This window comes from Lithobates pipiens, unplaced genomic scaffold (assembly GCF_037356315.1).
Source record: "Lithobates pipiens isolate NorthernLeopardFrog02 unplaced genomic scaffold, aLitPip1_a1.2 Scaffold_19, whole genome shotgun sequence".
NCBI classification, from domain to species: Eukaryota; Metazoa; Chordata; class Amphibia; order Anura; family Ranidae; genus Lithobates; species Lithobates pipiens.
The window spans coordinates 518,566,828-518,590,288 of NW_027507764.1; the positions used below are offsets into that span (position 1 = coordinate 518,566,828).

Consider the following 23,461-nt stretch of genomic DNA (forward strand, 5'->3'; position numbering starts at 1 on the left):
CATGCTGACTTGAAAGATTGGGTGATGCTAGAAAGGGACTCTGTTCCGATGCCCCTACTTTTCTCCCCTTGGATCCCGAAGTCCGCGTACCCTTCGCAACTAAAAAAACACCCCTTAATAGGGACAACTTTGGAAATTTTCCACCTGTTATCTAAACAGGACAAGCTCTCCCCACCCCTGGGTCCACTCACACCACTACAAAATAATCCAGACTTTGCTCCAGGATTGGGGAACCAACTACTACGACCTAACAACAAACACCTCCCGCTCCTAGCACTTCATTGCTTCAACAATAGAGTAATAAAAGACTTCACAGACCTAAGGACTGACAACGACACCCCCACCTTGCCCCTGTGGACATACTTCCAGATACGTTCATTTTTTAATAAGCCCCCCCCCCCCCCGCAGGAACCTCTTTACTAGAGACCTCACGGAGTTGGAGTCGGTGTGCCTCAAAGGGGATAGGGTGTTGAAAACTACCTCTACAGCTTATGAGTGGCTGCAACACCTAAAAGGAGTGACGAGTGATAGGTTTAGAGAGAGATGGTCGGATGATCTGAACATAGACATCACAAATGCCCAATGGGAAAGAGCCTGTATACTATCCCATAAATGCTCCATCAGTACAAGATTGCAGAAGACAGCATATAAGGTACTTACTCGCTGGTATGTAACACCTGCAAAAACTCACAAATGGTACCCTCAGTCGAGTGACTTATGTTGGCGTTGTCACAAAGATAGGGGTACTCTGTTACATATTTGGTGGATGTGTGAACAAATAAGACCATACTGGAATGGTGTGACTAGGCTGGTGCGTCAAATCACGGAGACCAAGCTTACCTTAGATGCAGCGTGTTGCCAGCTTCACATTTCCAACTTCTCTTTGAAGAAGTACAAAAACTCCTTATCTAGGCACCTGATAAACGCGGCCAGGTCGCTTATCCCTCTAGATTGGAAAACCACGCACACTCCCTCCTTGAAAGAATGGTCACACAAGATCTCTAAGGCACAATCTGAAGAGAACATTGATCGTTACCATAAGACTTGGTCTCCCTGGTTCAAGTACCGGCTCTCTGAGGAGTACAAGACAATGGTCATGTGATCTAGATACTGTTTAAGCGGAATTAAACAATCACTGTTGACTGGATGGAAGACCCACCACTACATGCTGCACCTTACATGCTGCATAGAGCAGCATCTATGCACAGGATTTCTCGCCTTCCCTCCTACTGTTTTCACTTTCCTTCTTTTCTTTTCTGTTCCTTCTTTTCTGAATTTCCCACAATCCACAAAGTACGGATCCTGCCCGCAGTTCGTTGGCAGCTACAATTTGTATAGCATTAAAGCTGTTCTGTTGAATCTGGTCTGCGCACTTGAACAGGGTCGGGCCGGAGGACAATCGTTCCTCATTGCATAGCTAGATGTATTCACTAGCATAAGGTTTGTTACCTTTTACTTTTATGTGATTTATCTACCCGTCTGTACTTATCTTCTGTACTGTTATTATTCTCTAATAAATACCTTTAAATGGGAAAAAAAAAAATCTGACAACAGACCGTTGTCTGGCAAAAATGTACTAACATGTCATCTAACATTTGTTGTGATTGGACACAGTTGATCACGTGGTAAAGAACCTATGTCAGAGGCCAATCCCACTATACTGACACAGTACACTATACTCACACCATACTGAAACCCTACACTGAAACTACACAATATTGAAACACTATACTCAAACTATACTCACACTATACTAACACTTTCCACTGAGCCAAAATAACACACTAAGGCTCGGTTCACACAGGGGCGACACGACTTCAGGACGACTTTGTGAGGCAACTTGGAGACGACTTGAACACGACTTTTAGACACGACCTGGGGCGACTTACAAGTCGCCCCAGGCCAGACGACTTTTGCCGTGGCCAATCAGAGAATGAGCTCTGAAGGGGGAACTCCACGCCAAATTTCTGAAAAAAATTTGGCGTGGGTTCCCCCTCCGAGAGCATACCAGGCCCTTAGGTCTGGTATGGATTCCAAGAGGAACCCCCTACGCCGAAAAAACGGCATGGGGGTCCCCCCCAGATCCACACCAGACCCTTATCCGAGCACGCTACCCGGCCGGCCAGGAAAGGGGGTGGGGACGAGCGGGCGCCCCCCCTCCTGAGCCATACCAGGCCGCGTGCTCTCAACATGGGGGGGTGCCTTGGGGGAGTGGGGGCGTGCGGCCCCCCCACCCCAAAGCACCTTGTCCCCATGTTGACGAGGACAAGGGCCTCTTCCCGACAACCCTGGCCCGTTGGTTGTCGGGGTCTGTGGGCGGGGGGCTTATCGGAATCCGGGAGCCCCCTTTAATAAGGGGGCCCCCGATACCGGCTCCCCACCCTATGTGAATGAGTATGGGGTACAATGTACCCCTACCCATTCACCTGTGAAATAAAGTACAAAAAAAAACACAACACACAAGATAAAATAATTTATTGCACAGCTCTGGGGGTCTTCCGTCTTCGGGGGTCTTCTCGCCAGACTCCTCCGCTATCTTCTTGTAGCTCCTTTGCTAGCGGAGGAGCCTGGCATTCTTCTTCGTCGCTGCGGCCTCTTCTTCCGACTTCGGGGGTCTTGTCCCCCTCTTCGGTTCTTCTGCCAGGCCACCGCGCCTTCTTATAGCTCTTTTACAAGCGGTGGCCCGGTCTTCTGTCGCTGCCGCCTTCCGTTCTTCTTCTCCTTCTTCTCCTACAGATGTTGACTCGACGCTCTCTCCGGCCGCAATGCCAGGGATGCGCTGCGTGGTGACCCCGCCCCCTTACGATGTCACTGTCGCCATGTGACATTAACCCATGTGACATCCACCCATGTGACATCAACCGATGACCCCGCCCCTTGTCCCTATATAAGTCGCCGCGCAGCGCGTCCCTGGCATTGCGGCCGGAGAGAGCGTCGAGTCAACATCTGCAGGAGAAGAAGGAGAAGAAGAACGGAAGGCGGCGGCGACAGAAGACCGGGCCACCGCTTGTAAAAGAGCTATAAGAAGGCGCGGTGGCCTGGCAGAAGAACCGAAGAGGGGGACAAGACCCCCGAAGTCGGAAGAAGAGGCCGCGGCGACGAAGAAGAATGCGGGGCTCCTCCGCTAGCAAAAGAGCTACAAGAAGATAGCGGAGGAGTCCAGCGAGAAGACCCCCGAAGACGGAAGACCCCCGGAGCTGTGCAATAAATTATTTTATCTTGTGTGTTGTGTTTTTTTTGTACTTTATTTCACAGGTGAATGGGTAGGGGTACATTGTACCCCATACTCATTCACATAGGGTGGGGGGCCGGTATCCGGGGGTCCCCTTATTAAAGGGGGCTCCCGGATTCCGATAAGCCCCCTGCCCGCAGACCCCGACAACCAACGGCCAGGGTTGTCGGGAAGAGGCCCTTGTCCTCATCAACATGGGGACAAGGTGCTTTGGGGTGGGGGGGCCGCACGCCCCCCCTCCCCCAAGGTACCCCCCCATGTTGAGGGTACGTGGCCTGGTATGGCTCAGGAGGGGGGCCGCCCACTCGTCCCCACCCCCTTTCCTTGCCGGCCGGGTAGCGTGCTCGGATAAGGGTCTGGTGTGGATCTGGGGGGGACCCCCATGCCGTTTTTTTGGCGTAGGGGGTTCCCCTTGGAATCCATACCAGACCTAAGGACCTGGTATGCTCTCGGAGGGGGGACCCACACCAATTTTTTTTCAGAAATTTGGCGTGGAGTTCCCCCTTCAGAGCTAATAATTCTGCCAAAGTCGGCTCCGTATAGACAGAGATCCGACTTGGAGGCGACCTCCATTGAAATCAATGAGTACAAGTCGCCTACAAGTCGGATTGAAGTAGTACAGGAACTTCATTTGAAGTCGGGGGCGACTTCAGTAGCGTGCATTAAGACGGCTCTCATTCACTTACATTGATTTTTAAATGTTGTCCGACCTGAGGCGACTAGGGGCGACCTGAAGTTGGATCGCAGTCGCCCCTGTGTGAACCGAGCCTAAGTCTCTAGTAGCAAACTTAGCCCTGCTCTATCTATCGCCACTCCAACAACACACTGCAAAAGCTTCCTGTGTACTAACCAGGCCGACCCTGCTTAGCATTCGAGATCAGATGAGATCGGGCACAGTGAGGGTGATGTAGCCGTAGGCGATATTGCTGGTCACTCTCAACCCTCTTGACAAACGTCAAGATGGTCCCTTCGGCAAACAAGCAGAAAAATAAAACAGGTCGTCGACGCCAACAACATATTAAAAAAAAGCCTACGGCACCTGGTATTCCCAGGCAGTCTCCCATCCAGGTACTAACCAGACCAGACCCTGCTTGGCATCCGAGATCAGACAAGATCGGGCGCATTCAGGGCGATGTGGCCATAGGCGATATTGCAGGCCACTCTTAACCCTCTTGACAAACGCCAAGATTATCACCTCTGCAAACAAGCAGTAAAATCAAACAGGTCGTCGACACCAACAACATATTAAAAAAAACCTACAGCACCTGGTATTCCCAGGCAGTCTCCCATCCAGGTACTAACCAGGTGCGACCCTGCTTAGCATCCCAGATCAGACGAGATGGGGAAGATTCAGGGTGATGTGGCCGTAGGGGATCTTGTTGGCCACTCTCAACCCTCTTGAGAAAAGCCAAGATGGTCACCTCAGCAAACAAGCAGAAAAATAAAACAGGTCATCAACGTCAACAACATATTAAAAAAAGCCTACGGCACATGGTATTCCCAGGCGGTCTCCCATCCAGGTACTAACCAGGCCCAACCCTGCTTAGCATCTGATATCAGACGAGATAGGGCGAATTCAGGGAGATGTGGCCATAGGCAATCTTGCTGGCCACTCTCATCCCTCTTGACAAACGCCAAGATGGTCACCTCGGCAAACAAGCAGAAAAATAAAACAGGTCGTTGACGCCAACAACATATTAAAAAAAGCCTATGGCACCTGGTATTCCCAGGCAGTCTCCGATCCAAGTACTATCCAGGCCCGACCCTGCTTAGCATCCCAGATCAGATGAGATCGGGAACATTCAGGGTGATGTGGCCGTAGGGGATCTTGCTGGCTACTCTGAACCCTCTTGACAAACGCCAAGATGGTCACCTCGGCAAACAAGCAGAAAAATAAAACAGGTCGTCGACGCCAACAACAAATTAAAAAAAAGCCTACGGCACGTGGTATACCCAGGCGGTCTCCCATCCAGGTACTAACTAAGCCCGACCCTGCTTAGCATGCGAAATCAGACGAGATCAGGAACATTCAGGGTGATGTGGCCATAGGGGATCTTGCTGCCTACTCTGAACCCTCTTGACAAACGCCAAGATGGTCACCTCGGCAAACAAGCAAAAAAATAAAACAGGTTGTTGACATCAACAACATATTAAAAAATAGCCTACTGCACCTGATATTCCCAGGCGGTCTCCCATCCAGGTACTAACCAGGCCCGACCCTGCTTAGCATCCGAGATCAGATGAGATCGGGTGCATTGAGGGTGATGTGGCCTTAGGTGATCTTGCTGGCTACTCTCAACCCTCTTGACAAACGCCAAGATGGTCACCTCGGCAAACAAACAGAAAAATAAAACAGGTCGTTGACGCCAACAACATATAAAAAAAAAGCCTACAGCACGTGGCATTCCCAGGCATTCTCCCATCCAGGTACTAACCAGGCCCGACCCTGCTTAGCATCCCAGATCAGACGAGATTGGGAACATTCAAGGTGATGTGGCCGTAGGAGATCTTGTTGGCCACTCTCAACCCTCTTGAGAAAAGCCAAGATGGTCACCTCAGCAAACAAGCAGAAAAATAAAACAGGTCGTCAACGTCAACAACATATTAAAAAAAGCCTACTCAAGCCACTCTCAAAGCTCTTGACAAACGGCAAGATGGTCACCTCGGCAAACAAGCTGAAAAATAAAATAGGTCGTTGACGTTAACAACATATGAAAAAAAAAAAGCCTACGGCACCTGGTATTCCCAGGCGGTCTCCCATCCAGGTAATAACCAAGCCCAACCCCGCTTAGCATCTGAGATCAGATGAGATCAGGCGCATCCAGGGTGATGTTGCCATAGGCAATCTAGCTGGCCACTCTCAACCCTCTTGACAAATGGCAAGATGGTTACCTCCGCAAACAAGCAGAAACATAAAACAGGTCGTTGACGCCAACAACATATTAAAAAAAAGCCCACAGCACCTGGTATTCCCAGGCGGTCTCCCATCCAGGTATTAACCAAGCACGACCCTGCTTGGCATCCAAGATCAGACGAGACCGGGCGCATTCAGGGTGATGTGGCCATAGGCGATCTTGCTAGCCACTCTCAACCCTCTTGACTAATGCCAAGATGGTCACCTCAGCAAACAAACAGAAAAATAAAACAGATCGTCGACTCCAACAACATATTAAAAAAAATCCTACGGCACCTGGTATTCCTAGGCCGTCCCCCAACCATGTACTAACCAGGCCTGACCCTGCTTAGCATCCGAGCTCAGGCGAGATTGAGTGCAATCAGGGTGATGCTAGCCACTCTCAACCCACTTGACAAACGCCAAGATGGTCACCTCAGCAAACAAGCAGAAAAATAAAACAGGTCTTTGATGCCAACAACATATTAAAAAAAAGCCTACGGCACCTGGTATTCCCAGGCAGTCTCCCATCCAGATACTAACCAGGGCCGACCGTGCTTAGCATCCCAGATCAGACGAGATTGGGAACATTCAAGGTGATGTGGCCGTAGGCAATGTTGCTGGCCACTCTCAACCCTCTTGACAAACGCCAAGATGGTCACCTCCGCAAACAAGCAGAAAAGCAAAACAGGTCGTCGACGCCAAAAACATATTTAAAAAAAAGCCTACAGCACCTGGTATTCCAAGGCGGTCTCCCATCCAGGTACTAACCAGGACCGACCCTACTTAGCATCCGAGATTAGACGAGATCGGGCGCATTCACAGTGATGTGGCTGTAGGCAATCTTGCTGGCCACTCTCAACCCTCTTGACAAACGCCAAGATGGTCACCTCGGCAAACAAGCAGAAAAATAAAACAGGTTGTCGTCTCCAACAACATATTTTAAAAAAGCCTACGGCACCTGGTATTCCCAGGCGGTCACCCATCCAGGTACTAACCAGGCCTGACCCTGCTTAGTATCCAAGCTCAGACGAGATCGGGCGCATTCAGGGTGATATGGCTGTAGGCGATCTTGCTGGCCACTCTCAACCGGGTCGTCGACGCCAACAACATATTAAAAAAAAGCCTAAGGCTCTTGGTATTCACAGGCGTTCTCCCTTCCAGGTACTAATGTCGTAGAAATTTGGCTGCTATGCTATGCACACAGCCCCATATTCTGCTGTGCTTCCAATAAGCACCCATTTCCATCTTAATGATATAATGCTTTAGGCTTACCTTTTCCAACCCATTCATCCCAATGAACAGACTCAACCATCCTTCTTACGTTCTCAGTTCCATGCTTATGCCCCCCCCCTGGGGGCTCAACATCGCCTTTTATTATCTCCCAAAGAATGACAAACAGGAAGTCCTGCCCCCAACAGGCAGGCACTTCCTCAGTACAGAAAATGACATCACAGGAAATTACATACATTAAAGGGGAGGGCATTCACAAGAGGAAGTGCACACACCCCCTTTTAGTCTGCATGGAGCACAGACCATAGTGTTTTCAAAGTAAACAGTATGGAGTGAGCTCATTATTATGATTCTTAAAAGCTTGGGACAATCTGCAGGGACATTGCTACTGGTGTTGTTAACATACGGTACTAGTATATTAACAAGGCAGATACCAATGTCCTCTTATTAAAGCAGATATGTATCCAAAAAGGATAACGTAGCCACACAGAGATAAAATAATATGTCTATCTCGTTATGTAGACTTCGCTTCTCTAATGCTTATATTCATTTGAAGGCAAGAAGCCCAGCGCATTGCGCTTGGTACCTACAAACCAACAAACATCCACAGACACAGAGAACACGTCTCAAATCCGATGAGAAGGTTTTCATACTGACTTTTTACCACTGGTCTCGATTTGACCCAAGTACGCTCTGCTAGAGCGCTCCTCGATCAAACCGGACACAGGGAGACAGATGACAATCTATAAAACACACATCCTAGAAAAAAATGTTATACAATCAAATTTTACACAACACTAACCAGGCCCAACCCTGCTTAGCATTCCAGATCAGATGATATTAGGAACATTCAGGGTGATGTGGCCGTCAGGGATCTTGCTGGCCACTCTCAACCCTCTTGACAAATGCTAAAATGGTCACCTCTGCAAAAAAGTTGAAAAATAAAACAGGACGTCGACGTCAACAACATATTAAAAAAACCCTACAGCACCTGGTATTCACAGGCGGTCTCCCATCCAGGTACTAACCAGGCCCTGCTTAGCTTCCGAGATCAGATGAGATCAAGAACATTCAGGGTGATGTGGCCATAAGGGATCTTATTGGCTACTCTCAACCTTCTTGACAAACGCCAAGATGGTCACCTCGTCAAACAAGCAGAAAAATAAAACAGGTCGTCGACGCCACCAACATATTAAAAAAAACCTACGGCACCTGGTATTCCCAGGCGGTCTCCCATCCAGGTACTAACCAGGCACTGCTTAGCTTCCAAGATCGGATGAGATCAAGAACATTCAGGGTGATGTGGCCATAGGGGATCTTGATGGCTACTCTCAACCTTCTTGACAAACGCCAAGATGGTCACCTCGTCAAACAAGCAGAAAAATAAAACAGGTCGTCGACGCCACCAACATATTAAAAAAAAGCCTAAGATACCTGGTATTCTTAGGCGGTCTCGCATACAGGTACTAACCAGGCCCAACCCTGCTTAGCATCCGAGATCACACGAGATCAGGCTCATTTAGGGTGATGTAGCCATAGGCCATCTTGCTGGCCACTCTAAACCCTCTTGACAAACGGCAAGATGGTCACCTCGGCAAACAAGCAGAAAAATAAAACAGGTCGTTGACGTCAACAACATATTTAAAAAAAGCCTACAGCACCTAGTATTCCCAGGTGGTCTCCCATCCAGGTACTAACCAAGCCCGACCCTGCTTAGCTTCCGAGATCAGACGAGATCAGGAACATTGAGGATGATGTGGCCGTAGAGGATCTTGCTGGCTATTCTCAACATTCTTGGCAAAAGCTCGGCAAACAAGCAGAAAAATAAAACAGGACGTCGACGCCAACAACATATTAAAAAAAAGCCTACGGTACCAGGTATTCTTAGGCGGTCTCCCATCCAGGTACTAACCAGGGCCGACCCTGCTTAGCATCCGAGATCAGACGAGATCAGGCGCATTCAGGGTGATGTAGCCAAAAGCCGTCTTGCAGGACACTCTCAACCCTCTTGACAAACGCCAAGATGGTCAACTCTGCAAAAAAGCAGAAAAATAAAACAGGTCGTCGACGTCAACAACATATTAAAAAAAAGCTTACGGCACCTGGTATTCCCAGGCAGTCTCCCATCCAGGTACTAACCAAGCCCGACCCTGCTTAGCATCCCAGATCAGATGAGATCAGGAACATTCAGGGGGATGTGGCCGTAGGGGATCTTGTTGGCCACTCTCAACTCTCTTGACAAATGCCAAGATGGTCACCTCAGCAAACAAGCAGAAAATGTAAACAGGTCGTTGATGCCAACAACATGTTAAAAAAACAAGCCTACGGCACCTGGTATTCCCAGGCAGTCTCCCATCCAAGTACTAACCAGTCCTGACCCTACTTAGCATTCAAGATCAGACGAGATCGGGCGCATTCAAGTGATGTAGCCGTAGGCTATCTTGCTGGTCACTCCACAACCCTCTTGACAAACGCCAAGATGGTTACCTCGGCAAACAAGCAAAAAAGAAACAGGTCGTCGACGCCACCAACATATTTAAAAAAAAAGCCTACAGCACCTGCTATTACCAGGCGGACTCCCATCCAGGTACTAGCCAGGCCCGACCCTGCTTTGTATCCCAGATCAGCTGAGATTGGGAACATTCAGGGTGATGTGGCCATAGGGGATCTTGCTGGCCACTCTCAACCCTCTTGACAAACGCCAAGATGGTCCCCTCAGCAAACAAGCAGAAAAATTAAACAGGTCGTCGATGCCAACAACATATTAAAAAAAGCCTACGGCACCCGGTATTCCCAGGCGGTCTTCCATTCAGGTACTAACCAGTTCTGACCCTGCTTAGCATTCGAGATCAGACGAGATCGGGCGCATTCAGAGTGATGAAGCCGTAGGCCATCTTGCTGGTCACTCCAAACCCTCTTGACAAATGCCAAGATGGTCACCTCGGCAAACAAGCAGAAAAATAAAACAAGTTGTTGATGCCAACAACATATTAAAAAAAGCCTACGGCACCTGGTATTGTCAGGTGGTCTCCCATCCAGGTACTAACGAGGCCCGACCCTGCTTAGCATCCGAGATCAGATGGTATCAGGCGCATTCAGGGTGATGTGGCCATAGGGATCTTGCTGGCCACTCTCAACCCTCTTGACAAATGCTAAGATGGTTACCTCGGCAAACAAGCAAAAAAGAAACAGGTCGTCGACGCCACCAATATATAAAAAAAAAGCTACGGCACCTGGTATTCCCAGGTGGTGTCCTATCCAGGTACTATCCAGGCCAGACTCTGCTTAGCATCTGAAATCAGACAAGATTTCGCACATTTAGAGTGATGTGGCTGTAGGCGATCTTGCTGGCCACTCTCAACCCTCTTGACAAACGCCAAGATGGTCACCTCGGCAAACAAGCAGAAAAATAAAACAGGTCGTCGACGCCAACAACATATTAAAAAAAGCCAATAGCACCTGGTATTCCCAGGAAGTCTATCATCCAGATACTAACCAGGCCCGACCCTGCTTAGCATCCGAGATCAGATGAGATCAGACGCATTCAGGGTGATGTAGCAGTAGGCCATGTTGTTGGCCACTCTCAATCCTCTTGACAAACGCCAAGATGGTCACCTCGGCAAACAAACAGAAAAATAAAACAGGTCTTTGACACCAAAGACATATTAAAAAAAATGCCTATGGCACCTGGTATTCCCAGGTGGTCTGCCATACAGGTACTAACCAAGCCCAACTCTGCTTAGCATCCGAGATCAGACGAGATTGGGAGCATTCAGGGTGATGTAGCCATTGGCCATTGTGCTGGCCACTCTCAACCCTCTTGACAAACGCCAAGATGGTCACCCCGTCAAAAAAGCAGAAAAATAAAATTGGTCGTCAACTCCAACAAAATATTGAAAAAAAATACTACGGCACCTTGTATTCCTAGGCGGTCCCCCATCCATGTACTAACCAGGCCCGACCCTGCTTTGCATCCGAGCTCAAGCGCATTCAGGTTGATGTGGCTGTAGGCAATCTTGCTGGCCACTCTCAACCCTCTTGAAAAACGCCAAGATGGTCACCTCAGCAAACAAGCAGAAAAATAAAACAGGTTGTCGACGCCAACAACATATTTAAAAAAAGCATACAGCACCTTTTATTCCCAGGCGGTCTCCCATCCAGGTACTAACCAGGCCCTACAATGCTTAGCATTTGAGATCAGACAAGATCGGGCGCACTCAGGGTGATTTGGCGTAGGCAATCTTGACCGCCACTCTCAACCCTCTTGGCAAACGATGGTCACCTCGGCAAAAAAGCAGAAAAATAAAATAAGTCGTCGACGCCAACAACATATTAAAAAGAAGCCTATGGCACCTGGTATTCCCAGGCGGTCTCCCATCCAGGTACTAACCAGGCTTGACTCTGCTTAGCATCTGAGATCAGATGAGATTGGGCGCATTCAGGGTGATGTGGCCATAGGGGATCTTATTTGCCACTGTCAACCCTCTTGACAAATGCCAAGATGGTCACCTCAGCAAACAAGCAGAAAAAAAAAAAATAGGTTGTCGATGCCAACAACATATTTAAAAAAAGCCTACGGCACCTGGTATTTCCCCATGCAAGTACTAACCAGGCCCAACCCTGCTTAGCATCCAAGATTTGACGAGATCAGGCACATTCAGGGTGACGTGGCCATAGGCGATCTTGCTGGCCACTCTCAACCCTCTTGACAAACACCAAGATGGTCACTTCGGCAAACAAGCAGAAAAATAAAACAGTTCGTCGACTTCATCAACATATTAAAAAAGAAAAGCCTACGGCACCTGGTATTCCCAGGTGGTCTCCCATCCAGGTACTAACTAGGCTGGACCCTGCTTAGCATTCAAAATCAGAAGAGATCGGCGCATTCAGGGTGATGTGGCCATAGGCGATCATGATGGCCACTCTCAACCCTCTTGACAAACGCCAGAATGGTCACCTCGGCAAACAAGCAGAAAAATAAAACAGGTCGTCGACGCCAACAACATATTAAAAAAGAAAAGCCTACAACACCTGGTATTCCCAAGCGGTCTCCCATCCAGGTACTAACCAGGCCCGACCCTGCTTTGCATCCGAGATCAGACGACACTGAGCGCATTCAGGGTGATGTGGCCGTAGGCGATCTTGCTGGCCACTCTCAACCCTCTTGACAAATGGCAAGATGGTCACCTCGGCAAACAAGCAGAAAAATAAAAAAGGTAGTCGACGCCAACAACATATTAACAAAAAGGCTACGGCACCTGGTATTCCCAGGCAGTCTCCCATCCAGGTACTAACCAGGCCCGACCCTGTTTAGCATCCAAGATCAGACGAGATCGGGCGCATTCAGGGTGATGTGGCCATAGGCAATCTTGCTGGCCACTCTCACCCCTCTTGACAAACGCCAATATGGTCACCTCAGCAAACAAGCAGAAAAATAAAACAGGTCGTTGACGCCAACAACATATTAAAAAAGAGCCTTACGGCACCTGGTATTCCCAGGTGGTCTCCCTTCCAGGTACTAACCAGGCCCGACCCTGCTTAGCATCCAAGATCAGACAAGATCGGACAAGATTGGACACATTCAGGGTGATGTCGAGTAGGCGATCTTGCTGGCCGCTCTCAATCCTCTTGACAAATGCCAAGATGGTCATCTCAGCAAACAAGCAAAAAATAAAACAGGTCGTCGACACCAACAACATATTAAAGAAAAGCCAACGGCACCTGGTATTCCCAGGTGGTAAAACATTTTAGGCACTCACCTCTGGGGCAGGAGCCAGGTCCCCAAACCCTTTTTAGGACAGTATCTTGCATATTAGCCATGACATCTGTAGGACTCTAAGCCCAGTATATTCCATACCTTTTACCTTAAACAAACGACTGGACTACATTTGAATTAAATGGCCATCTGGCCGTAATTTATTTAACAAAATCTGTTTCATAAATTAACATAAATAACTTTAAAATAACCGTAAACCTTCCCAGCCTTTAAATGGGTCATGGTTACTAGCATAACAACATACTGGTCACTGCGAATGACTTCCAAGTTTAGACCTCTTGACCTCTAGACGGAATCCCCTGTCTCGGAGGCTATACCCAAACCGTTACAGTGACCTACCACTTTTAACCCTTCCAGGTTAACCCCTCGTAACCTGGAAGTAACATTAAACCACCCCCATCCATGGATGGTGTGACATTGGGGTGTTTAGCTCAAGTGGTTAGAGGCATTTTTCAGTCCACATCAGGCAGGCGTTTATAGGTACTGGTTTTCCCCATCACAACAGGTCTCTTGGGTTTACCAACTCCTTTACCTTTACCCTTGACCACCAACTCCCCAGAGCTTAACATCTGTGTATCACGCTCATTTTCCAAGAAATTATTTATGTTCATATCAAGGCCATTATTTACACCAACCTTCAGTAATACACCACCATTTCTCCAATTACCAATACCATCAGTTCTTTCTTGCTCGGGATTTGTTAGGGCCAGGCCCAAGGAGGGACAACACACAGGTGAGCAGCTATCCCCTATGGGATCTTCATAAGGCTTCACTTCACCTGTTGTCCAAATCTCTGTGGGCAATTGTCCTAACAATTGACATTGAACAATGCATGACCTATTTTCACCAGTATCAATCTTTGCCAGCTCACACTTTTCCATGTCACAATTTTTGTTCCTCTCCATACTATATTTGAGAGTGTCTCCGGGTACCCAAACTTGTACCTCTCTGCAGGTGATAGACAGAATCTCTGCTTCTGCCGTGTCCATATCTGGCCCTTCCTTCTTACGAGGTCTAGCGGGTGACGCAGTATCCACACCATTTACTGAACCCTGCTCAGCCGCACCTCGGACTGCACCAGCAGACATGTCTATCACTGCACCAGGCGGAGAGACCTCTGATGTCTCCAGCAGCCCCCTAGAGCACCTTCCGTACTGAACCGTATCCGGAAGCACTCTCACAGGGAACTGTGACATCACTTTCCAGACTATTAAGCACCATACCACCCAGTTCCACTGGTGATTAATGTTACCCAGCACAGCTTGCATTACCTGGCTCCACCCTTTGGTACCATGCAGCATTACCACATCTGACTGTAACAGAGGCACCCAGGTGTACAAGGAATGTGCTTTCATCAGTTCAAACAGTTCTACTAGCATATCTGTAAATTCTACACACTCCACATCAATATGCAAAACATTTTTGGGGACCTTTCCCTTATCAGAGACATAGAGGGGCTCATTCACTGCAGTGTGAGGGGCCACAACATTTAAGGGGGCCTCCACCTCACTGGAGGTATCCATCACAGCCTGATGCGCCTCTGGAACACGGTTAGATGCATGTCTCTGATTCATCCCCTCTAACTCACCAATAAGCCTCTGCAAGTCAAAATTTATTACTGTGTCACCTTGACACTTGACATTTAGCGGCTGGGTTGTGAGCACCACATCTGCCATGCATGCGCCCTGATCTGGTCCTTCCGACAGGAGGGAAACATCCCTTGCAGTGACCAACGCACCCTCAACCATCAGTCGCTCTGCAATTTCCCTGTCTGGCATAGCAGTTGTTGTATTCACACCCCTGTCCCTCAACATAGCCTTGTCTAACATGGCTAGTAATTGTTTGGCCCAACTGTCCCAATCCATTGTGCTTCCATAATGAGGGCTCAGCAGTACCTCATCTGCTTTAGGAGGCACCTGGGATTCTGCAGCACAATCAGTCCCTTTGTCAGTTCTATATAAATCATGCTTTTACTCTTTGCTAATGCTTCATCAAACAAGGCAGGCTGCAATACACCATCACCACCTTGCTTCTGGGGCACAAGCACACTCAGCTGTGTACCTTCAGCTTTGGCCAGTGGACTTAACCCTTTACCAACTGGGTTACACATATGGTAAACAGACTGCTCACATAAACTATCACTGCATGGTGTAGACCCAGTCTGTTCCCCCAGAGCAAATTCAGTGCTGTCCTGGAAAATCTCTGGCTCAAACGCATGGAGGGCCCCTGAGACTTCCATGGACAACCCCGTGGCTCTGCGTCTGGTTACCAAGGGAGACCTCCCTCTTTCCTCATTACTTTTGAGCAAATCAGAATAAGTACATTTATCATCGGCAATACCTTTACCATCAGCATTGATAGACATAGCAGTATTATTAGCTTTAACAGGCTGTTTTTGGTCAGTACACTCAGCACCCCGTGTACCACTCAGCACACCACCCTTCCTCTCCAAAGGCATTATTTTGGCTATTAGGGCGGCTTCACAGTTGTCCTGGGAAACCACGTGTCTCAACCCTGCGGGCTCCTGGTAGGTTTCCCTGGGCATCTCTGTAGCACCAGTCACTAGGGAACCTGGCACACAAACTGTATTGGTCACCCCTAGGTTACCACTTCCAGCACTCTGGTGGATTACACCAGGCACACACAGAGTCCAGTCTTTTTGAGTTCTTAACTTTGCTGCAGGTTGAGCTTCAACCTGTGTCTCCCCACTACTCAGGGTAGCACACTGCAGCAAGTCCATTTTTACACCTTCTGCTGATCTCCCAGCTGGATATACTCCCGCTTCACTGGGATCAGTCCCACAAACTGCAACAGTCTTACCATAATCTGTAGCAGGTAACTCTGGCTTCATTTGAGTACGTTGTCTCTCCTTTATCACGCTTTTACTGGCCAACTCTCCCTGGTGGCCATGGAACGAAACTGCAGCAGCCACTTCTGACTCCTTAGCACCCCCTACAAGCCCAACAGGTACTTCCTCACTGTTGCCAGAGGTGGCTGACAACATGTTTGCACAAAAATCTGGGCTTGCGGACAAAGACTTCTGCCCAGTAACCACATCTCCAGGCATGTTCCATAACCTGGGACAAGAAAAAATACCATGCCCCAGTTGACCACATTCCAGGCATGGTACATTTCTGCACATATCTTTAGTGGGACGCCGTTCCACATCTCCACTGTAGCTCCTCCTTCCGGTTAACACTCCATCTCCTGTTGCCAAGGGAGATGGCACTCTTCCAGCTGAACTTTGCTGGCTCTCTCCAACATGATAAATTGGCTCCTCCTTAAGCCACGATCCTTATTAATCATAGCCCATGGTACAGAGACAGCCCGACTGGCTTCCTCTGCGTTGCTATGGGCAACCACTCTCATCCTCAGCCTTTGATCAGCCTCGCTCCTTGCATATAGCATGGGCTTCTCTCTGCTGGATCCCGTCTCATGCTGTGACACATTCAAATCTTTCACAATAGCTGTTTTAACTGCATCAGCTTTGCTAGGGGCAACAACAGCCCTCTTCCAGTTATGGACATCCAGCGGCTTGACCTATGCATTCGGTAATTACCCCTTCCGTAAGTTTTTCCTACCCATACCTGTATCAATACCATTTTACCTTTCCCATTCCCAATAAATAGACCACACCGGAGTTTGGAGTATAAATTGGCCATAGCAGCCTTTTATTTAACCAGAACTTTAACCAAAATAAAATAAATAACTTTAATGTTATAATAGAAACATACTTATATACATATTGCAACAGCAATTACAACTCCCAGTCGTTTGGTCTTTGACGGTACCTCGGTTCCATTTAACGTTACCATTTTCCAAAACCAAAAACCCACTGCGGGACCAAATTTGTACCATACAAGGCCTCCGGTCGTTTAACAGCCCGGAGACAACCACACCTTCCCGCAGTGTAACCAAACCCGTATCCCAGCCTACCCTTCCGCTGGGATACACCAAAAGGGGCACATACGACCTATGAGCCCCCCACACCGTTCCATCACCTAATTTGTTTTACCCCGTCAAAGACCAAAGACACCGCCACAGCCCGCAAGGATGACCCCTTAGCCTTAAGGGCCCCTCCACACCCGAAGAGCCCGCTCAATCCCCTCCTGCACCCCCAGAGTCCACAGGTCAGTACCCACCGCCGTGAGATGCACACCATCCCCCCTGAGGTACATGCCCACATTTACCTCCAACTCCGTGTGCCGTATCACCAACCCCCCATTCCGGGACACAAACCTCCCCAGGGCCTTATTAACCTTAATTCTAGCCTTATTAATTCGAACCACAGAGCGAGCCATACGCCACGCGGTCCGTGCAACGATGTCCGACCAGATCACCACCATGCTCGGAAAATCTCTCCGAAGCATGAGAAAATCCCGTTTTACATCCGAAACAATGTCCCTGGTAGACCGGGCCCCCAAATCGTTACCCCCCACATGCAGCACCAACACATCCGGGGGCCTATCAAGCCTGGCGTACCGAAGAAATTCCGGCACCACCCTGTTCCATTTAAGCCCAGGAATCCCCAACCAACGTACACTCGCCTCCCCCCGGGAAATCCCCAGCTGCCTTCCCTCCGGCCTGACATCTGCTCTCCTGGCACCCCAAAAAACATAGGAGTGCCCCAATATCCAGACGAGGCGTTCGCGACCTCCATCTGAAAGGAAAAACAAAAAACACTAAAGCAACTATACCAATCCCAACCACGACCCCACAAAACATCCACCCCCCCCCCCCCCCCCCGCCTGCTGCAAAACATGAACCCAAACCCCGAACACCTCTTACGTCAGATGTGGTCGCACGTACGACCTAAAACGCCGTGATTCCCAGCGCCCAATCCTCTTGACCACCGCCTCGTCCAACCCGCACCTGGCCGCCTCAGTGGCTGCCCCGATGCGGAAGGAGTGGGAGGCGAACTGAGTGCAATCCAAACCCCCAGCCCGCAGACACCTCCGAAACACCGCCACAAACTGAAAACGGGATAAAAAGGTGCCGTCTTGATGCACCAGCAACGGGCCCGCCCCTTGCGGCCGAACCCCCAGGAACTCCGAAACCACCCTCACTGGGCATAACCCCGGCAGCGCGAACAACCATACATCCACCCCAGTCCCAGTCTGATCTGTCTTGGACCTACGCAGCCGCAAACGCACCCTATCAGCCCCCAAGGTCACATCCTGACCCAACAAACCCCCCCCAACAGTCTTTGCAGGACTGACCAACTCCCCAACCCGAAAAGCCCCAAAGAAGGCCAACGAAAAAGCCGCTCGGAACAACCGCACCTCATAACCCGAAGTGCACTGTTCCCCCAATCGCCCGCAGACAACCTGCAGAACCTGGAAGGTCACCGGCCTCCGCATATCCCTCCGCGGATTGCCCTTCTTGTACCCCTTAACCGCCTGCTTGACCCAAAAACCTTTTGTGTGATCAACTTCCCCACGCAATTTAAACCAAAACGCCAGTGCCGCAAGCTTGCGCTCAATCAAGGACACCGACCCCGCGCGTTCCATCACCCTAGCCACAAAGCACAACACCAAAAGCCCCTGCTCACCACTCCCACCCAGCTCAGCGTCCGCTAGCCGTGTAAAATCCAGCCATTCCTTCCATACTTTACTGTACGCCGCCCATGTCGCATTGCTCACCGACCTCCTGATCCAGTCCGTGGCGAGTCCAATGCAACCTCCCAGAGCCACCCCGGGCAGGGGATCCCATCTCTCGCCGCCTCCGGAGCCAACGCCCGAAACCTCTCCCACTGGAATCGAGATAAGGCATCAGCCACGTTATTGTCCACCCCTGGCACATGAACGGCATACAAAAATATGTTCGCCTGCAAACACCGCAGCACCAGGTGGCGCAGCAGCCGGATCACCGGTTGCGAGGAAGCCGACATCCGATTGATCACCTGCACCACTCCCATGTTGTCGCAGTGCAACCTGATCTTCAGATCCCGGCACGACCCCCCCCAAAGCTCCATCGCCAGCACCACCGGAAACAATTCCAGCAGCACCAAGTTCTTCGCATACCCCGCCTCCACCCACGACCTGGGCCAAGCCTCCTCACTCCACTGTCCCCGAAAAAAGGCCCCATAGCCCGCGGACCCCGCCGCATCCGTCACCAACTCCACGTCAAAATTACTCACCGGCCCTTTCATCCACACCGACCGTCCATTGAAGTCTTCCAAAAAGGTCTGCCAAATCCGCAAGTCCTCCCTAAGATCCCTTGTCAACCGAATGAAGTGGGTTGGAACCAGAACACCTGCCGTAGCCCCCGACAGCCGGCGGCAAAATATCCGCCCCATCGGAATGATCCGGCAAGCAAAATTTAACTTACCCAGGACCGACTGCAATTTCCGCAGTTGCACTTTCCGCACGCCGACCAACTCCCGCAGCTCCTGCTTCAGTCCCTCGACTTTGTCTTCCGGCAAGCGGCACTCCATAACCTCCGTGTCTATTTCAATGCCCAAAAAACTCAAGACCGTGGCCGGCCCCTCCGTTTTATCGGCCGCCAACGGCACCCCAAAGCGATCCGCAATGTGTTGCAACGTGGCCAAAAGGATCGCACACACATTGGAGGACGGGGGGCCCACGACAAGAAAGTCATCGAGGTAATGAATCACCGACGCCCAGCCCGACACATCGCGTACCACCCATTCCAAGAATGAACTAAACAGTTCAAACAAGGCACAGGACACGGAACAGCCCATGGGCAAGCACTTGTCCACGTAAAACCGTTCCTGCCAATAACACCCCAAGAGCCAAAAGCTCTCCGGGTGCACGGGCAACAGCCGAAACGCCGCCTCAATGTCAGACTTCGCCATAAGGGCCCCCTTACCGTACCGCCGCACCCAGCCAACCGCCGCGTCGAATGACGTGTAAGAAACCGTGCAGGCCTCGGGATCAATGGCATCGTTCACCGAACCCCCTTTTGGGAAGGACAGATGATGGATAAGCCGGAACTTGTTGGGTTCCTTCTTAGGCACCACCCCCAACGGCGACACCACCAAGACCGGCAACGGCTGCTCCACGAACGGTCCACACATCCTTCCCAAGGAAACCTCCTTAGCCAATTTGTCGCTGACCACCCCCGGATGCCGCAAGGCGGACCTCAAGTTCCTAGCCACCGGGGGAGCTACTTCCAGCGAACACGGAATCCGAAAACCCACCGCAAACCCCTCCCCCAGCACCCGCGCAGCCCCTTTGTCCGGATACCTATTTAGAAAAGGACGCATCCTTTCCACCCTCACCGGGGTTGCTCCCCTTGAACGCAGGGTCCCCAGTACGCTTGCCCCTCTTAAAACAACGGGAGAGGGAGTGAGTGCCTCCGCAACCGGAACACTCATGTTTAAATCGACAGGACCCCCCGAACTTGCAGGCCCCTTCGTTAAATTGCCAGCACACGCCCATCTTTTTCCCGGCCGGAAGTCCAGAGGCGGGGGTACCCCCGGCCCCCCCCTGAAAAAACTGCGAAGGCGTCCGCGCCGACGCCATCAACCGCATCCAAAGGCTGATATCCTTGTGGTCCCACCGAATATCAGGCCGCACCGCCCGCCGTTGCCTAAACTGCTCGTCGTACCGCAGCCAAGCCGTACCCCCATACACCCTATGCGCTTCCCCGATAGCGTCCATGTAACAAAACAGAGCCGAGCAATGCTCCGGCGCCGTCTCGCCAATCACGCTGGCCAAAATGGCAAACGCCTGCAGCCAATTAGGGAAGGTCCGCGGTATCAGCCGATACCGCCTCTTCTCCTCATCATCCTTCTTAGAGCTATCAGGCTTGACCCTGTCCAAATTGAACTTCTCCAGGGGAAGCAACGAAAAGATCTCCACATACTCACCCTTCTTGATCTTGTCCCTTACCTCCTGCTTGAGATGCGCCCCCAACGGCCCTTCATAACAGACATAAACCTCACACTTAGCTGCGTCGGCAAGCCGAACCAAATCAACCCGAGCCGCGGCCTCTTTCGCTGCCACCTCATCCCCCGTACTTACCGAGGATGCTCCCGCCACCGGCGTCTCCTGTCGCGAACTTACCTCCACAGTCCCGGCCACCGGCGCCTGCAACCCTGAGGGCGAGCCCAAATCCAGCGACCCGAATGCCCCATCCCCTGGCCCTAGTAAGGCACCCCCTCCCTGGGGCACCCCACCCCCCAGAAGGGAACCCGAACTGGACCCAGACCCCAGACCACCCACCCAAGGCGCCACCTGCGGGTGGCCCCCAGAAGCCCCGTCAGCAAACCTCTGCAGCAGATCCTTTAAACCCCCCAACAACGCCTGCAACGATTCCTGGGTCCCGCCGGAGGCAGGCAACCCGCCCGCCTCCCGCGGCACCACCCCCGCGCGGCCCCACACCCCGCTCCCAACCACTCCCCCTGACAGACACCCCACATCATCAGGCAAAACATTAGCATGAAAGTGAAGCCCCTTACCTGGCTGCGTGGGTCCCCTCCCGTCAGCCGACCCTCCGGAACCTCCAGCCGCCTCCACTCGACCAAGGACCTCCTCTTCGGAACCCGACAGCTCCCCCTCGGAACGCACATCTGCCGCGGATGGCATAGGCGTCGCAGACCCTCCGGCCGCTGGGCAGCCCGGGGGTGTAGCAGCGTTGCTGGTAGACGCTCCGTCGTTGCAATAGGCCCGACCAACCTTCCTGCCGAGCAAGGCACCCGCACCGCGCACCCGTGCGGGCCCCGTAGGCCTGTTCCCGTCCACCCTCACGGCTCCGCTTCCACTCCTCTCCGACCTGCCCGCCGCGTCTGGTAGCGGACGCGCAGGTGTGTCTCTGGAACTCCTCCGCCGTGTCTCCCCTTGCGGCGGCAGCACCGCGGCCGCAAGGGGAACCGTGCTCCCTCTGTTATCTGACCGCGCCGGTGGGGAGGGGGTGACCGCAGGCTCCAATCCCCCACTCCCCGAGCCCCGCCCATGAAGAGGATTCCGCCCGGACCCCCCCCTAGCCCCCGCAGATGACCGTTTCGCGGGGGGGGCCGGCGGGTCCGCTATCGGGCTCCTGGTAGGGCGCTGGACTCTGGTGGAGGGGCCAGGAGAGAAGCGCTCCGGTGGCCTGGACCGCCGAGCGCGTGGTGTGGCATCCCCCCCCTCTACAGGCCCCCCCGCCGCCGCATGTGTAATGGCCGCCACCTGCTCCTGCAGCCAGTCCGTCCCGCGCGCTCCCGCCGCCGCACGGAGCCGCTCAAAAAGTTCCTCAATGTCCCCCATCGTAGGCAATGTCCTCCCGGAGCCCCCGGTAGCCAAAAAACCCACCCGTCCCTCCCGCAATGCCGCCGTGTAGCCCGCGCTGTACCTGTGCGTCCTGTTAGCAAGACAACTTCCACTCTTGTGACCCACGCTTCCTGTTGCAGCTCCTCCCCCTCCTTATATGGCGCTCCGCCCTCTCCTCTCTCTCTCCTGCCGCTCCACCCCTCCCTCTTCCTACTCTTCCAGTTTAACCCTATAGGGGCTACCTAGCATTTGTCATGCCAGCCCTGCACCTACGTCTAGCCTGCGTTTCCGGGCTTCCCTTTCCCCTTGCACTGAGGGTTGGCTTCCTTTCCTCTGTAGCTTGGTTCAGTGCTGCTAAATGCCGCTTGCACCAATCCACTGCAGATTCAAATGCTGGTGGACTCTCCATAACAGCAGTCACCTGTGCACTCATTGCACCAGTGTTGCTAGGGACAACCCCAGCCCTTTTTCTCCTTGATACACTCTGATCAGGTATGTATGGGGCTCGTTCGGGCAGTAACAACCCCTCCAACCAAAGAGCTCTGTCTCTCATTTCAGCAAACCTTGCCTCTTTTAGGAGCTTTGACCGCCCCATACTTAGAGACTCCAGAACAACTTTAAACAGTCCAGGAAAATGAAAGTGTCTCTTTTAAAGCAAGTTGCTTTTCTCTTCATGCAAGCTTTCCTCACCTGCACATTGCACACACTGATTGTGCTGTCTCATGCACACAAACCCAGTTCATAGCAAGGAAAAAAAAAATTGACTTTTCATTCACAGGTACACCACCTGCAACACGCAATGCCTTTTGCCTGGCTGCACTTCCACAGCTAGCAGTAGTTCCTGATGTGACTTACTGTAGAGCAAGGACCCGGATTCCACCGTCTTGTGCCCGCATTCGAACACCACTTGTGACATTGGGGTGTTTAGCTCAAGTGGTTAGAGGCATTTTTCAGTCCACATCAGGCAGGCGTTTATAGTTAAGGGCCTGGTAGCCCACGTTTATTAAAAGGAAAAACAAAATAATAGTCCATCCAGGAATCCCATGCAGGGGTCCAATCTTAAATTAAATACACACAATGCAAATGAAAATGCTAGCCCACCTGGCTACTCT

At 51.3% G+C, this 23,461-nt stretch overlaps 1 non-coding gene and 26 pseudogenes across 1 annotated transcript; all 27 read right to left on the minus strand.

Annotated features, from left to right (window-relative positions):
- Positions 1-4,259: 4,259 nt before the first annotated feature.
- Positions 4,260-4,378, minus strand: LOC143999914 (5S ribosomal RNA; annotated as a pseudogene).
- Positions 4,379-4,485: 107 nt separating this feature from the next.
- LOC143999902 (5S ribosomal RNA) lies at positions 4,486-4,604 on the minus strand (annotated as a pseudogene).
- A 107-nt stretch (positions 4,605-4,711) lies between these two features.
- On the minus strand, positions 4,712-4,830 carry LOC144000095 (5S ribosomal RNA; annotated as a pseudogene).
- A 107-nt stretch (positions 4,831-4,937) lies between these two features.
- Positions 4,938-5,056, minus strand: LOC144000052 (5S ribosomal RNA; annotated as a pseudogene).
- A 108-nt stretch (positions 5,057-5,164) lies between these two features.
- LOC143999171 (5S ribosomal RNA) lies at positions 5,165-5,283 on the minus strand (annotated as a pseudogene).
- A 108-nt stretch (positions 5,284-5,391) lies between these two features.
- LOC143999711 (5S ribosomal RNA) lies at positions 5,392-5,510 on the minus strand (annotated as a pseudogene).
- Positions 5,511-5,618: 108 nt separating this feature from the next.
- Positions 5,619-5,737, minus strand: LOC143998898 (5S ribosomal RNA; annotated as a pseudogene).
- Positions 5,738-5,956: 219 nt separating this feature from the next.
- Positions 5,957-6,075, minus strand: LOC143999657 (5S ribosomal RNA). The gene has a single exon (XR_013278118.1). It is a non-coding gene; the product is annotated as a 5S ribosomal RNA (ribosomal RNA).
- A 108-nt stretch (positions 6,076-6,183) lies between these two features.
- On the minus strand, positions 6,184-6,302 carry LOC143999934 (5S ribosomal RNA; annotated as a pseudogene).
- A 317-nt stretch (positions 6,303-6,619) lies between these two features.
- Positions 6,620-6,738, minus strand: LOC144000078 (5S ribosomal RNA; annotated as a pseudogene).
- Positions 6,739-6,847: 109 nt separating this feature from the next.
- Positions 6,848-6,966, minus strand: LOC143999981 (5S ribosomal RNA; annotated as a pseudogene).
- Positions 6,967-7,074: 108 nt separating this feature from the next.
- LOC143999699 (5S ribosomal RNA) lies at positions 7,075-7,193 on the minus strand (annotated as a pseudogene).
- Positions 7,194-8,337: 1,144 nt separating this feature from the next.
- LOC143998675 (5S ribosomal RNA) lies at positions 8,338-8,451 on the minus strand (annotated as a pseudogene).
- A 107-nt stretch (positions 8,452-8,558) lies between these two features.
- Positions 8,559-8,672, minus strand: LOC143998934 (5S ribosomal RNA; annotated as a pseudogene).
- Positions 8,673-9,007: 335 nt separating this feature from the next.
- LOC143999888 (5S ribosomal RNA) lies at positions 9,008-9,126 on the minus strand (annotated as a pseudogene).
- A 95-nt stretch (positions 9,127-9,221) lies between these two features.
- LOC144000079 (5S ribosomal RNA) lies at positions 9,222-9,340 on the minus strand (annotated as a pseudogene).
- Positions 9,341-9,448: 108 nt separating this feature from the next.
- LOC143998436 (5S ribosomal RNA) lies at positions 9,449-9,567 on the minus strand (annotated as a pseudogene).
- Positions 9,568-9,677: 110 nt separating this feature from the next.
- On the minus strand, positions 9,678-9,795 carry LOC143999386 (5S ribosomal RNA; annotated as a pseudogene).
- A 109-nt stretch (positions 9,796-9,904) lies between these two features.
- Positions 9,905-10,023, minus strand: LOC143999301 (5S ribosomal RNA; annotated as a pseudogene).
- A 107-nt stretch (positions 10,024-10,130) lies between these two features.
- LOC143998610 (5S ribosomal RNA) lies at positions 10,131-10,249 on the minus strand (annotated as a pseudogene).
- Positions 10,250-10,356: 107 nt separating this feature from the next.
- LOC143998575 (5S ribosomal RNA) lies at positions 10,357-10,475 on the minus strand (annotated as a pseudogene).
- A 330-nt stretch (positions 10,476-10,805) lies between these two features.
- Positions 10,806-10,924, minus strand: LOC143999089 (5S ribosomal RNA; annotated as a pseudogene).
- Positions 10,925-11,033: 109 nt separating this feature from the next.
- Positions 11,034-11,152, minus strand: LOC144000067 (5S ribosomal RNA; annotated as a pseudogene).
- A 547-nt stretch (positions 11,153-11,699) lies between these two features.
- Positions 11,700-11,818, minus strand: LOC143999935 (5S ribosomal RNA; annotated as a pseudogene).
- A 330-nt stretch (positions 11,819-12,148) lies between these two features.
- Positions 12,149-12,266, minus strand: LOC143998601 (5S ribosomal RNA; annotated as a pseudogene).
- Positions 12,267-12,377: 111 nt separating this feature from the next.
- Positions 12,378-12,496, minus strand: LOC144000083 (5S ribosomal RNA; annotated as a pseudogene).
- A 108-nt stretch (positions 12,497-12,604) lies between these two features.
- On the minus strand, positions 12,605-12,723 carry LOC143999682 (5S ribosomal RNA; annotated as a pseudogene).
- Positions 12,724-23,461: the final 10,738 nt, after the last annotated feature.